The sequence below is a fragment of the Rhinoraja longicauda genome, chromosome 7 (assembly GCF_053455715.1).
Source record: "Rhinoraja longicauda isolate Sanriku21f chromosome 7, sRhiLon1.1, whole genome shotgun sequence".
In the NCBI taxonomy this organism is placed as follows: Eukaryota; Metazoa; Chordata; class Chondrichthyes; order Rajiformes; family Arhynchobatidae; genus Rhinoraja; species Rhinoraja longicauda.
In genome coordinates, this window is record NC_135959.1 from 32,562,313 (window position 1) to 32,577,969 (window position 15,657).

The window sequence follows — 15,657 nt, forward strand, 5'->3', positions numbered from 1 at the left end:
CATAACACAAACTGCCAAAATAGCCAGTTATGTGCTCAAGTGTAAGATTTGTTTTACCCCCAGTGTGAGTGCAGTCAATCACATCCACAAAATATAAAATGATTGATATTATGAGTACCAAATTCCATTCTGCAAATGTTAATGTGGTTATACAATCAGAAACTACTACTCTGCACAATACCATAGTTCCAAACAATGCACTATTCTGCAGCAGATGAGCTTTATGTGTTTACAGCCATAACATATTTTATAGGCGATAAGCAGAAACAACATGAGACAGGTGCTACTTTGTTGTGAGGAGGCATGGCAATCATTACTGCTGAAGTTATAATGGTTACATAATGGATATTTAATTCCAATTTCTCTGTCATTGTCACACATTCTCTTAATGTTGCAAAATTGTAACACCCCAAATGTACTTATCATATTGATTCAAGAGGCAAGGGAATTGCTGGTGTGGAAGCTTTTATTGCCCTTCTGTATTTGCCTTAGGAATGATATAGGTGAGCTATCATCTTGAACCACTGCAGTCAATCTGCTGAATATATTAGACAGCAGACAATAGACAGTAGACAATAGGTGCAGAAGTAGACCATTCGGGCCTTCGAGCCATCACCGCCATTGACTGTGATCATGGCTGATCATCCACAATCAGTATGCCATTCCTGCCTTCACCCCATACCCCTTGACTCCGCTACCTTTAAGAGCTCAATCTAACTCTCTTGAATGCATCGAGAATCGGCCTCCACTGCCTTCTGAGGCAGAGAATTCCACAGATTCACAACTCTCTGGGTGAAAATGTTTTTCCTCATCTCCATTCTAAATGGCATACCCCTTATTCTTAAACTGTGGACCCTGGTTCTAGACTCCCCCAACATCGGGAACATGTGTCCTGCCTCTGACGCGTCCAATCCCTTAATAATATTAAATGTTTCAATAGGATTGCCTCTCATCCAAATATATTCCAGTGTAGACAAGTCCAGCCGCTCCATTCTTTCAACATATGACAGTCCCACCATCCTGGGAATTAACCTTGTGAACCTACACTGCACTCCCTCAATTCTTATAATATATGTGATTCTGGAATTTTGACTCACTGATAATGAATTAAAGGAGATATATTTCCAATAAATGATTAGTACAACAGGGAATTAAACTTTGAGTGGTATTACTAAGCACTTGCTATTGGGTTGGGGTTATGGGGTTAAAAGATGATCTGAAGAAATCTTTGCAAGTTGCTGCAGTAAACGTTTGAGGTGGTGCATACTTCAGCAATGGCAGAGGAAGTGAATGATTATGGAGGTGGATAACATGACATGCAGCTCCCAGGATGGTCTGAAGCAATGTTGGGACAATCACATCCAGTAGAGCATGGAGTGTACTTTGTCACGCTCCTGACTTACAACTTCTGAAAAGTGGAGAGCCTTTGGAGAGTCAAGACATAAGCTATTCACCAGAGAACACAGAGTGGCCTCTCTGCTCTCACAGCCTTGTTTTTTCTGTGACAATTCCATACATCTTTTCATTTTTCTGAGGAAATTTCAATGAATTGAACACCATGCAAAACTATCATCAAACTTCCCACTTATGTATTTATGATGGAGTGAATCTATTGTTGAGTCAGTTGAAGATGATTGAACATAGGTCACATTCCAGGGGAACTCCTACAACAGGTTTTAAGCCTGAGATAATCAGTCACCAATAGTAATTATCTTTCATGATACTTTATATGACTCTGGCCAGTCTGAACTTTTGACTTGATGCCTGTGGACTACATTTTTTTTCTAGGACAGCTGAATGTTACACACAGTCAAATGTTACCTTGAATTCAAAGAGAGTAACTCTGATCACACCACTGACATTGAGTTATTTTATCCCAAGCTGTAATGAAGCCTGAAACTGAGTGATCCTGTGAGAACATGAACTGAGATCAGTTGGACAGATTACTGCTTTGGAAATGTCACTTGACAGTAAAGGCAATAAGGGGAGAAAAGATGAGGTACGAGGGTAAACTAGCCAATAATATAAAGGAGGATAGAAAAAGCTTTTTTAGGTATGTGAAGAGGAAAAAAATAGTCAAGTCAAATGTGGGTCCCTTGAAGACAGAAGCAGGGGAATTTATTATGGGGAACAAGGAAATGGCAGACGAGTTGAACCGGTACTTTGGATCTGTCTTCACTAAGGAAGATACAAACAATCTCCCAGATGTTCTAGTGGTCAAAGATCCTAGGGTGACGGAGGAACTGGAAGAAATCCACATTGGGCAGCAAAAAGATTTGGGTAGACTGATGGGACTGAAGGCTGATAAATCCCCAAGGCCTGATGGTCTGCATCCCAGGGTACTTAAGGAGATGGCTCTAGAAATTGTGGATGCATTGGTGATCATTTTCCAATGTTCTATAGATTCAGGGTCAGTTCCTGTGGATTGGAGGGTAGCTAATGTTATCCCACTTTTTAAGAAAGGAGGGAGAGAGAAAACAGGAAATTATAGACCAGTTAGTCTGACATCAGTGGTGGGGAAGATGCTGGAGTCAATTATAAAAGACGAAATTGCAGAGCATTTGGATAGCAGTAACAAGATCGTTCCGAGTCAGCATGGATTTATGAAGGGGAAATCATGCTTGACTAATCTTCTGGAATTTTTTGAGGATGTAACTAGGAAAATTGACAGGGGAGAGCCGGTGGATGTGGCGTACCTAGACTTTCAGAAAGCCTTTGACAAGGTCGCACATAGGAGATTGGTGGGCAAAATTAGAGCGCATGGTATTGGAGGTAGGGTACTGATATGGATAGAAAATTGGTTGACAGACAGAAAGCAAACAGTGGGGATAAATGGGTCCCTTTCAGAATGGCAGGCAGTGACTAGTGGGGTACCGCAAGGCTCAGTGCTGGGACCACAGCTATTTACAATATACATCAATGAATTGGATGAAGGGATTAAAAGTACCATTAGCAAATTTGCAGATGATACAAAGCTGGGTGGTAGTGTGAACTGTGAGGAAGATGCTATGAGGTTGCAGGGTGACTTGGACAGGTTGTGTGAGTGGGCGGATGCATGGCAGATGCAGTTTAATGTGGATAAGTGTGAGGTTATCCACTTTGGTGGTATGAATAGGAAGGCAGATTATTATCTGAATGGTGTCAAGTTAGGAAAAGGGGACGTACAACGAGATCTGGGTGTCCTAGTGCATCAGTCACTGAAAGTAAGCATGCAGGTACAGCAGGCAGTGAAGAAAGCCAATGGAATGTTGGCCTTCATAACAAGAGGAGTTGAGTATAGGAGCAAAGAGGTCCGTCTGCAGTTGTACATGTCCCTAGTGAGACCACACCTGGAGTACTGTGTGCAGTTTTGGTCTCCAAATTTGAGGAAGGATATTCTTGCTATTGAGGGCGTGCAGCGTAGGTTTACTAGGTTAATTCCCGGAATGGCGGGACTGTCATATGTTGAAAGACTGGAGCGACTAGGCTTGTATACACTGGAAATTAGAAGGATGAGAGGGGATCTTATCTGAGCGTATAAGATTATTAAGGGGTTGGACACGTTAGAGGCAGGAAACATGTTCCCAATGTTGGGGGAGTCCAGAACCAGGGGCCACAATTTAACAATAAGGGATAGGCCATTTAGAACGGAGATGAGGAAAAACTTTTTCAGTCAGAGAGTTGTGAATCTGTGGAATTCTCTGCCTCAGAAGGCAGTGGAGGCCAATTCTCTGAATGCATTCAAGAGAGAGCTAGATAGAGCTCTTAAGGATAGTGGAGTCAGGGGGTATGGGGAGAAGGCAGGAACGGGGTACTGATTGTGAATGATCAGCCATGACCACATTGAATGGCGGTGCTAGCTCGAAGGGCCGAATGGCCTACTCCTGCACCTGTTATCTATTGTCTATTGTCTATTGTCTATAATGTCAATGACATTTTCCATCACATAGCAGATGATTGGGTGCAGGCTGAAGGAATGATGGCTATTTCCATTGCATTTATCATGTTTATGTGCGTATACATCTGGGAAACCTTCCATATTGTTAGATAGATGATGACATTATAAATGCCATGTATCATTAATTATGGCTACTTTTTATGGATTGCTCTTCAACACCAGAGTTGAGATGTCGCCTCACCTTTTAGTCTTTGCATTCAATCATTTTTTTAATATCATATGGCACGCCAAATTAGCCGATGACTGGCCTCAATGGTGGAAGTCCCAGCTACACCACTTCCAGCTGAAGATGGATGAAACCTCTTTGCAAGTATCGAAAATGGTTGTCCACGGAGTCTAATCTTATTTTTAGTTGTATAATTGTCTGCCATCATTTCTATCTCTGTTTGGTAGGATTATATAACTTTGATCTGACCTCGGGATGTGAGGTTGTGTTGCTCTATCCCTTAACTGTGGATGAGGTCTAGACCACTTCATGGATGCACAGTTGTTAAATTATTTATTGAGCATTCTGGTGAGAGTGTCAAGTTTCCTTCTTCAAATTAGAGAACCAAATGGGTTTTCACTATAAACAGATGCTTTTGGTGACCTCTGTTATGATAGAGGTTTGTCTTCACTTATGTGTGTGAGATGAGCAATATGGCATCAATAGCAAAATGTGTGAAGCCACCATTAATGTAATGGAAGTGAATGTTGGAAGTGAAGTATAATGTGTATGTATTACTCCATCAAATGTGCACCTAATAGAACTGAATATGAAATTCTCATCCAGTTACTTTATTAAATTATTTGTAATAGTCGATGTTTAAAATAAAAACAAATAATGTTGAAATTATTCATCAGGACAAGCAGCATTTGCGCAGAGAGAAAACATATCGATAATTTGCATCAGTGGTATGACCAAGATCATACCATCTCATTGGAGAATTTATCCCATTCCTTTCATCGAATCAAAAATCCTATCTCATTAATTGGACAACTCCACCTTTTTTTAAATCTAAGATGCAAGGTACAAAACCAAATGTTGTCCTTCTCAACTTACGCAATTTTACTTTCTGCCAGTAGCATCCTTGGAGATTGAATATTTCCCCAATTTACCTATATTGGGAATAGTGGGATGGAGTGAGATTGAATTACACTAAGTTGAGTTGGAATCTAGCCACAGGAAGTTAAAATATGACAACAGAGCAGAATTTCTTATTCTGTGGTGATCTGCCTTTAAATGACTTTGAAAGAATACAGTAACCTAATGTAATGGCAGATCCTATAATATGCTCTTTTTCTAGTCTTCTGTGTTTGGAGCTGATTCTCACCAATCATAACCATCTTGGGTGGGGACTGGGTCAATCCACTACGGATTTAATGAGGCACAACTTCTAGTGACTGACTAGACCACCAGCCTCGAGTGTCATCTCTGTCTCCTGGTCTCAGTGATCAAGTCACTAATGTCTGCTGATGAATGATCAGGTCACTTCTCCTTGACTACAGTATCTGTATACCTGAGAGGTTTTACATTAAAATCAAGCTTGTTTACCAGATACTTTGTTACCAGATGCTTCCGCATCTTTCCTTTAATTGTAAACTAAGTTTCACATAACCCCATCCCATTGTCTATCCCTGGTATCCTACAATAAATAGCCTTTCCAATTACCATTTTCAAAGCACAGGTATAACATGACTACAAATAAATTAAAGTTCATACCATGAATTACATTGAGTGGCTGTTACCACACGACCAAATTTGTTATTTTCATCTATAGCAATTTACAACGTCACCCAGGACAGAATTGTTAAGAAATGTCATTCATTTTGCCGGTTTATCACAACAAAAATGTTTTGATGGAGAATAAAACGATTTGTTGAAAAATCGCTGAATGAGTTTTGTGATTATGATTTTTAAAACTTTACAAATCTAGGCTCTGTGGAAACAATTTCTATCTATATGTTGGCCAGCAAATCTTATTGGTGGCCACATCACATGTGTTTAAAGAAATAAAGAGTTGGTTAAACTTCAGAAAACATAACTTTGTTCCTTGTATTTTGTCTTCAAAACTTATTCTTTAGAAGTTTCTCATAGCCCTCCTAATTTTCTCATGGTTATGTAAATTTCTGGCTGTTTGGGCGACAAACCTCCTTTACTGCACTGTCATGGCCTGCCCCTGTTACCGTAAGTACCATAAGCCATGTAGGCATGGCTACATCCTGAATAAAAGCAAAGAACAAGTGTTTTTTCGCATTGTTTTCTACCTGTGACCACAAAAGTCAAAACATTCATTAATGCTTGAGCACACAACATGCTTAATTTCTTTGACAGTAGAATTATATTGAGTGTAGACTGTTTGATTTTACTCGCATGGATAGCATGCAAAACAAAGGTTTCACTGTATCCTGGCACACATGACAAAGATAAATGAATACCAATACCATTAACCATCAAAATAATGTAAAAATGTTCATTAATTGTGCAATAATTGCCCACATCAAAAGCAGCACTATGTATTTTAAGTGAGAAAAATGGAAAAGTGCATGAATCATAAATTCCAATGGATGTGTATGTCATTTAGTGATTATTATAACTGTTAGGTATGCATATTATCTATATTGTTTAAATGATTTTTAAATATGTATTGTAAAATACAAAAGTACAATTTTTCATTTACCTAGTTCTATATGATATGGAACAGGTTTATAGTCTCATGGTTGATGATCTGAACAGAGACAAGTAGAAAGTAAAATATTGTGATATTGTGTACATAATTACAACTGCCCAAGCAATTTTATTCCAGTAATAATTCATAATATCATCTGGTTTGTGCCTGCTACAATAATGATATGTATCATGTTTAAATGGTGTGTACAAATAAACTCCATCATCTCTGTACCGTCTCTCCTTCACTTTGACCTGTGGAAGGTCAGAGATGGTGTTATTGCTCACTGTATGATTCTTGCACACTTAACTGATCTCACGTGGTTTCACCAGGAGTCAAGAATGATGAAGCTGTCTGGACAGCAACAAAAGTGGTGGATTGACAAAGTGCATTGGGAGGAGGGTGATGGTGTAATAAATAAAATTTGTCAGCTTTTATTTACTGGAAACTAGATACATCTGCTCTTAAACAGAAGTGACACATTCACAGGTCATAAGCAGAAAGTGCTGGTTCAGCATGAAAATCTGTCATTTTAAAAGGTTTTTTAGAAATTCAAAAGGTTTGCTGGTGGGCCTTATTGGTCACTGGTAAATCTGGGTGGAAGTATTTAAAAAAGGAAGGGTCTATGATGTTCAGGGAGCTTTATTTGAGATTAAGAGCAAACAAGAATGTACAGTTTTGATGAAACATCACCTGATGTAAGCTTAATTGATGTTATTGAGAATAATAACCACTGAGCTACAAAACATTAAAAGGATGCAAGGGCTTACAAGCATGCTGAAAATCATATTGTTCATAATTATATTTGGAAAGGGTGCAGAGGAGGGTTTACTGGAATGATGCCTGCATTAAGGGGTATTATCTAGAAGCATAGTTTGGAAAGACGGATTATTTTGCTGGAACTCCTAAGGAGTTCCTAAAAGGAAGCAGAGGGTGATGGTGGAAGGTTGTTTTCCAGACGGGATATCTTGGCTAGTGGTGTGCCTTTTGGCCTATTGCAGTTTGCGGATTATATCAACAATTTGGATCAGAATGTACAAGGCATGTAAGTTTGCAGATTAAACTAAAGTTGGTGGTATTGTAGATAGTGAAAATGATTATCAACATTTACAGCAGGATCCAGATCATTTGGGGAAGTGGACTGAGGATGTTAATGGAGTTTAATGCAGATAACTGTAAAATGTTTCAGCATCTTTACAGTAAATGGCAGAGCTCTGGGAAGTATTGTAGAACAGAGGGATCTAGGTGTGCAGGTACATAGTTAGCTGTAAATAGCATCACAGGTAGATAGTGTGGTCAAGAAAGAATTTGGTACATTGGCCATCACCAATCATTGTATTGAGTATAGAAGTTCAGATGTTATGTCACAATTGTACAAGACATTGGTGAGGCTGCATTTGGAATATTGCGTACAGTTTTGATGACCCTGCAAAAGGAAGGATGTCATTAAGTTGGTAAAAGTACAGAGAACATTTACAAGGATGAGGCCAGGACATGTGGGCGTGAACTGTACAAAGAGGTTGGTCAGGCTCGATCTTTATTCCTAGGAGCACAGGAGGCTGATGGGTGATTTTATAAAGGTGTATAAAATTATGAGGGGAATTGATAGAATGCATAGAATCATTTACTCAGAGTAGGGGAACCAGAAGATATAGGTTTAAGGTGAGAGGGGAAAGATTTAATCAAAACCTGAGGAGCAATGATTTCATACAGAGGGTAGTGAGTATATGGAACGAGCTGCCAGAGGAGGCAGTTAAAGCAGGTACTGTAACAATATTTAAAAAATCATTTGGACAAGTATATAGATAGGAAAGGTTTAGAGGGATATGGGCAAATGCAGGCAGGTAATTCAATGGAACCATTTATCAGCACAAAGTATTGAAGTAAACAATACTTTGTAGCTATTGAAATTGTATTCAAACACTTGTTGTTATATTTTATCTAAAGAGTATAAAAACTTGATGTACTTGGAGTTTGGCAAGATTCTCCAAAGTTTTTCCAAGAGAGAAATTCTCCGGAATGCCTGCTTATCACACATAATGAAGACATTTTACACCTACAGCTTGATATCCACATGATTCATCCACCATCACAGCATGGACAATGAAGTGGGATCAGTAGGATCTCATCCCATTTTTGTTTTTGATGGGAATGTGGAGAGCACATCAAATTAGAGGGGATTTACTTTGAGAACATTTAAGGAAAGTATTAATTTACCCAATATGTTTTCTTGGACCTCAAATACATCCGATACGCAACTGAGCAGCAAATGGCTACACTAATGTGACTGAATCGTTGTCAGGCATCCAAAAAAGCACACAGCCACTACAAATATTACTCAGTCTATTGTTCATGTTATGCTGGTATAAGGGAACCATAATATTTTAATATTTATTTGAATCACCGGTAAATCATGAGGGTGTCTTGAAAAGGTAGAAGTAGATTGCATCGAAGACAGACTAGGTGTTTTCTAGATGTTCAGCTGAAAGTGTGAGATTTGGAGAAAATTGTCAAGATGGACAATTGAGGTAAATGTCAATAACCCTTCATTACTGTGTGTGAGTACAGTTGCCAAATCACCTTGTTATGCATGGAGCTTTGCAGATGCCCACCCTGTTTAAATGAACCTCAACACAGCAGAGCACTGTCAAATCAAATTTATTCAGCCGTGTGCAGGAACTGGCGCACAGAAGGGAGGAAATTAGAATAATTTAAATGATTACAGCATGCTGTAAATGCTTGCATAGAGTTGCAGCTGAGGATGATTATCAGCTTTCTTTCCCTATTTACAAATAGAACTGATTAATGCAAACTAGCTACTCCTACCATGCTTTAGCCAGAATAATATGTGACTCAATCAAACAGTACATTATGATTCACAGTCTTCCATCTTTACTGCAAAATATCATGATAGGTAATTATATCGTATTTTACTGATGTTCTTTATCTGCTGCAAACAAGATATCTTGAATGGAACTTTACAGAGTTTAGATAGGGTTCAGGCCCTTAAACCTGGGGAGGTTGTAACATTGCTGTCTTTATTTGCACATGTTTATGGAGTACTTTCCAATTTCCCAGGGTTAACGCAATTTTTTTCCCCTCTAATCTTGATACTTCTTTAAATAATGCTCAAAATATATATATTTTAAATTTAGCGATTGTCATAAATTCAGGGGGAGCAAGATGACACAAGGGACTGCAGCTTGCACTGCAGTGTTTTACAGCACCATCACTTATGACAGGCAGGGGCTTAATCACAAGTTCTTCATTATAACATAGAGTGGGTCCTGTCTCGTGGTTAAAGTCTGAATAGCAACACATAGAGAGTCAACACGGAAATGAAACCTTTGAAACTGAAAATCATTGGGGAACATTCAGCAAACCTGAAAGACTTCACAAAGTACTTGGATTTTTTTTGAAAATGAGTACTTGTTTTGTGTCAAGCTACTTGGAAGCCGACTTCTCCGAGTTTGTCTCCTGGAGAATGTGCCAATCAAACCCTTGGAGAAAAGTCTGCAGTTACCCTTATGGAATTCCACTTTGCATGTCTGGGGCATATTGCGTGGAGCAAGGAGAATTAGTAGTTACACTATTTGCAGGATGATTACCAGAGGCTTATGATCTGAAGGGTAAGGCTTCAATCCCATCACAGCGGCCAAGAAATTTAAATGCACATAATTAAGTAAGCCCAGAACAACTACTTAGTCTGTATAGTGGTGACAATGGAAGTAATTGAGGAATCTTTTCTTTATCCTACTTTTGAAGGCTTAATTTCCCTGTGATGGTGGACAGCAAAACACATCAGTGGTGGCGTAGGAAAGAATGGTGCATGAGGTGTGCATGAGGTGTGCGCGTGCGCGTGCGCGTGCGTGTGCGTGTGTGTGTGTGTGTGTGTGTGTGGTTTTTCATTTTAGGTGAGATGCCCAAATTCCTTTGAAATCACTCCATCATCCGGGGACTCACACTTCTGGAGAAGACAGCTCCAGCCACCTTTGGCCCAGCTCTTCTAATAGTGATTCTGGAGGTATTCCCATCCCCAATCCCGCACACAAGATCCACCTCCTGCCACATCTTTCATGAATAAAGACATCCAAGTCCTTTTATAAATAATATAATACTTCCTCATTTACCTTTGCATTATCTCCCTCTCCCCATTTTGCAGGGCGGCACGGTGGTGCAGCGGTAGAGTTGCTGCCTTACAGCGAATGCAGCGCCGGAGACTCAGGTCCGATCCTGACTACAGGCGCCGATCTGTACGGAGTTTGTACGTTCTCCCCGTGACCCGTGTGGGTTTTCTCTGAGATCTTCGGTTTCCTCCCACACTCCAAAGACGTACAGGTATGTAGGTTAATTGGCTGGGCAAATGTAAAAAAAATTGTCCCTAGTGGGTGTAGGATAGTGTTAATGTGCGGGGATCGCTGGGTGGCATGAACCCGGTGGGCTGAAGGGCCTGTTTCTGCGCTGTATCTCTAAATCTAAAAATCTAAAATCTAAATCTAAATCTAATTGTGTGTAGCTGCTGTCTAACTGCCTTGCAGTGTGTGTCTTTAAAGTCTCTGTGATTACTGTGCAGCAGAGTATTGGGCAGCTGTATTTATTGAGCCCAATCCTTCCTCCTGGGCATAAACTATCTGAACACACTTTCAATTATCTATTTAATCAGTTGTGTAATTTTATTTTTTGCAGGGAAGGGATTTGACTCAGTGTTTGTGCCAAATACAGTTATGTTTCATTGCATAACATATAAGACAAATCCAGTTTCTAGATAGATTTGAGACAAGTAGTAATGGGCGTCAGAGGTGGCGCAGTGGTAGAGTTGCTGCCTTACAGCATCTGCAGCACCGGACACCCGGGTTCAATCCCGACTACGGGTGCTGTCTGTGTGTAGTTTGTACATTCTCCCCGTGACCGCATGGTTTTTCTCCGAGATCTTTGGTTTCTTCCCACACTCCAAAGATGTACAGGTATGTAGGTTAATTGGCTTGGTGTGTGTGTAAATTTTCCCTAGTGTGTGTAGGATAGTGTTAATGTGCGGGGATCGCTGGTCAGTGCGGACTCGGTGGGCCGAAGGGCCTGTACAACTAAACTAAAAGCATGAGGGTATGGCGAGTCCGAAAACTTGTTGGTTGTAGAAGAAGTTTATTGCAGCCGCAATATTCGAATACAGAGTTAAACAACAAGGTAAAGGACAACCATCAAAAACTTACGTTCTTCTTCGAAGACTTCGCCGAACTGAACATTTCGGGCGCCAAAAGCGCACATGACCACGCTGGCCAATCAGCGATGTCGCTCTCTGGACCAATCCCCATGGTCGCGTTCACACGTGACCTCGCTGGCCAATCTGAGGGTTCGACGACCCGGACCATTCTCTATGGTCGCTACATGACCCCCCCCAGAACCCGAGGTACGGAACCTAGCAGGGAGCCGGATTTCGCGACCATAACGAGTACGGAGAGGGGCAGCCTGAACCACAGGAGCCGGGGGTTCCAGACTTGGAGGAACTGCCGGAACGGGGGGTCCTGGAGGAACTGCCGGAACGGGGGGGTCTGGAGGAACTGCCGGAACGGGGGGTCCTGGACTGAGCGGAACTAACGGAGGTCGGCCTCTCCTAGGGGTTTGGCCGACCAGGACTGGTTGATCCGGATCCAAGTGTGCAGGTTTGAGCCGGGACACCGAGACGAGCTCACTCTTGCCGCACATGTCTAAGGTGAAGGTAGCCGTTCCCTTACGCAAAACCCGGAACGGCCCTTGATAGACCCTCTGCAACGGGGCGCGATGGGAATCTTTTCGCAGAAACACAAACTCACAGTCCTTCAGGGAAGGCGGTTCATGTACCATGGGACACCCATGACGTGAAGTCGGAACTGGAGCCAGGGAACCCACCCGTGCCCGGAGAGATGCTAACACTGATGGGACTGTAGGTAGCTGGTCTGAAGGGTCCGGAAACAAATCTCCGGGTACTCGAAGTGTCGAGCCATATACTAGCTCCGCGGACGATGCACCGAGATCTAGCTTAGGAGCAGTCCGGATGCCTAGAAGAACCCAGGGGAGCTGGTCTACCCAGTCCGGGCCTTCAAGCCTTGCACTGAGGGACGCCTTAAGTTGACGGTGGAACCTTTCTACAAGTCCATTTGCCTGGGGGTGATATGCAGTAGTGGGTTGTAACTTGGAACCGTACAGTTCTGCGAGCGCGGCCCAGAGGGACGAAGTGAACTGCGGCCCTCTGTCAGTGGTAATAACTGCCGGGACCCCGGAACGAGCTACCCAATGGAGGGCCAAAGTCCTGGCACAAGACGCTGATGAAATATCAGACAATGGGAAAGCCTCTGGCCACCGGGTGAACCGATCCACCACCGTGAGGAGGTGGGTGTAGCCCCGGGAGGAAGGAAAAGGCCCGACTAAATCCACGTGGATGTGGAAAAAACGAACTGCTGGGACCTCGAACTCCTGTACGGGGGGCTGGACATGGCGCTGGACTTTAGCGGTCTGACAGGGAACGCAGGAACGCGCCCAACCCGCTACCTGTTTCCGTAGGCCATGCCAGACAAACCGAGCTGCTACCAAAGCAGAGGTGGAGCGGATGGACGGGTGCGCCAGCCCATGAATGGCATCAAAAACCCGGCGCTGAAGGGAGGGCGGTACTACCAGCCTGGGACGGGGAAGAGAAACATCACACCAGACTTTCGTGCCTTCCGACCCGCAGGCTACCTGAGCCAACTTCAATCCCGAAGAGGTGGACTGGTATGCCGAAGTGGTATCCGCTAGAAGCTGTGCCTCCGCAAGCTCCTGGGGATCCACCTCGCAGTCCACCGCCGAAATAGGGGAAAAGGCAGGTCTAGACAGGGCGTCAGCAACGGCATTAAGCTTACCCGCGACATGACGGACATCGGTGGTAAATTCGGAGATAGCAGTCAGGTGCCGCTGCTGGCGGGCCGACCATGGGTCAGACAATTTGAAAAATGCAAATGTTAATGGTTTGTGGTCCGTAAAGGCCACAAATGGGCGGCCCTCAAGGAAATACCTGAAATGACGAACAGCTAAATAGAGGGCCAGAAGCTCTCGGTCAAATGCGCTATACTTCAGCTCAGCCGAATTTAGTTGCCGGCTGAAAAACGTCAAGGGCTGCCAACGGCCACCGACCTGCTGCTCCAAGACCCCGCCCACCACCACGTCAGAGGCGTCAACCGTCAGGGCCGTGGGGGCGGAGGGGCTCGGGTGGACCAACATGGTGGCGTCTGCTAATGCTGCCTTAGCTGCTGTAAAAGCCGACTCTGCGGCCGGGGACCATATCAACTCTACCGGTTTTCCCGCAAGGCACTGGAAAAGCGGGCGCATGACCCGCGCAGCTGCCGGAACGAACCTACGGTAGAAGTTAACCATGCCTACGAACTCTTGTAGTCCTTTTACTGTGGTGGGCCTGGGAAATGCCCGGATAGCCTCCACCTTCTCGGGCAAAGGGGAGGCGCCGGCAGGGGTAATTCTGTGCCCTAGAAAATCAAGAGAAGGGAGGCCGAATTGACACTTGGAGGGTTGGATAATGAGCCCGTGGTCTTGGAGCCGCTGGAACACAGTCCGCAAGTGGACCTGGTGTTCCTGCACTGAGGGGCTGGCGACCAGGATGTCGTCTAAATAAATAAACAAAAAGGGTAAACCCCGACCCACACGGTCCATCAGTCGTTGGAAAGCCTGTGCCACGTTCTTTAAACCGAAAGGCATTAGCAACCATTCAAACAACCCGAACGGAGTAATCGTTGCAGTTTTCTGTATGTCCTCTGGACGCACCGGAATCTGGTGGTATCCTCGCACCAAATCGATTTTGGAGAACACCACCGCTCCTTCCAGCCCAGACGAAAAGTCCTGTAGGTGCGGTATGGGGTAGCGATCAGCCGTGGTGACAGCATTGAGACGCCGATAATCGCCACATGGTCTCCACCCCCCAGATGCCTTGGAGACCATATGCAACGGCGAGGCCCACGGGCTGTCGGACTGACGGACAATTCCCATTTCCTCCATCTTCCTAAATTCCGCCCGTGCCACCACCAGTTTGTCTGGCGGTAGTCTCCTGGCCCGAGCGAAAACGGGAGGGCCCTCGGTGCGGATGTGATGGACCACGCCGTGCTTGGCCGAAGGCGTGTCAAAACGTTGGATGAGCAGCTCTGGAAACTCCGCCAGGATCTCAGCATACGAGTCAGGGGCCGCGACGACGGCCTGGACAGTAGGGCTGGGCGGGGAGGCGATTGTCGGAGCGACGGGCTCCTCGCCGGCGGAGGGTCGGAGGTCGTTACCGCGGACATCAGGGACCAGTGAAAAAGCCCAGAGAAAATCTGCGCCCAGGATCGCTTGTCTGACGTCTGCTATGATGAATGGTCATTCGTACGTGCGGAGGCCTAACACAAGGGACATCTTCCGTATACCGAAAGTGCGAATGGGGCTGCCATTAACCGCGATGAGGGTGGGACCTGTCTTACCCGTTCTGGTTTCGAGGTCGGTCGGCGGCACTATACTGACGATGGCTCCCGTGTCCACCAAAAATTCTGTGTCCGTGAATCGATCGTGGACGTAGAGGCGTCGGTACTGGCCAATCGTAACTGCCCCTATGTACGATCGGCCGAGGCATTTCCCGCGAAGGTACAAGGTGAGCGGCAGTTGCGGGATTCGTTACCCCATCGTAGGTGATAATAGCACCAGCCGCGCTTGTGCGGATCTTTTTGGCGGGCTTTCGGAGAACTGGCGGGAGACGCGGCGCCATCTTGATGTCGCTGTGGCGTGGTCACTGATGTCGAGACCTTGTTGATCGAACCGCTTGCCTTGTTTTTAGCCGCTATGAGCGTGTCCGCTTTCGCTGCATATGCTTCGGGGTCCTTAAAAGAACAATCCGTGAGCAGCAGTCGGACATCCTCAGGAAGCTTCTCTCGGAATGCCTGTTCGAACATAAGGCAATCCGTATGCTCACCGGCTAGCATCATCATTTCGGCCATGAGAACGGAAGGCCGTCGATCTCCGAGGTCCGGTAGGTGCAGAAGTCTTGCAGCGCAATCCTGCCTATTAAACCCGAAGGTTTGCAGTAACACT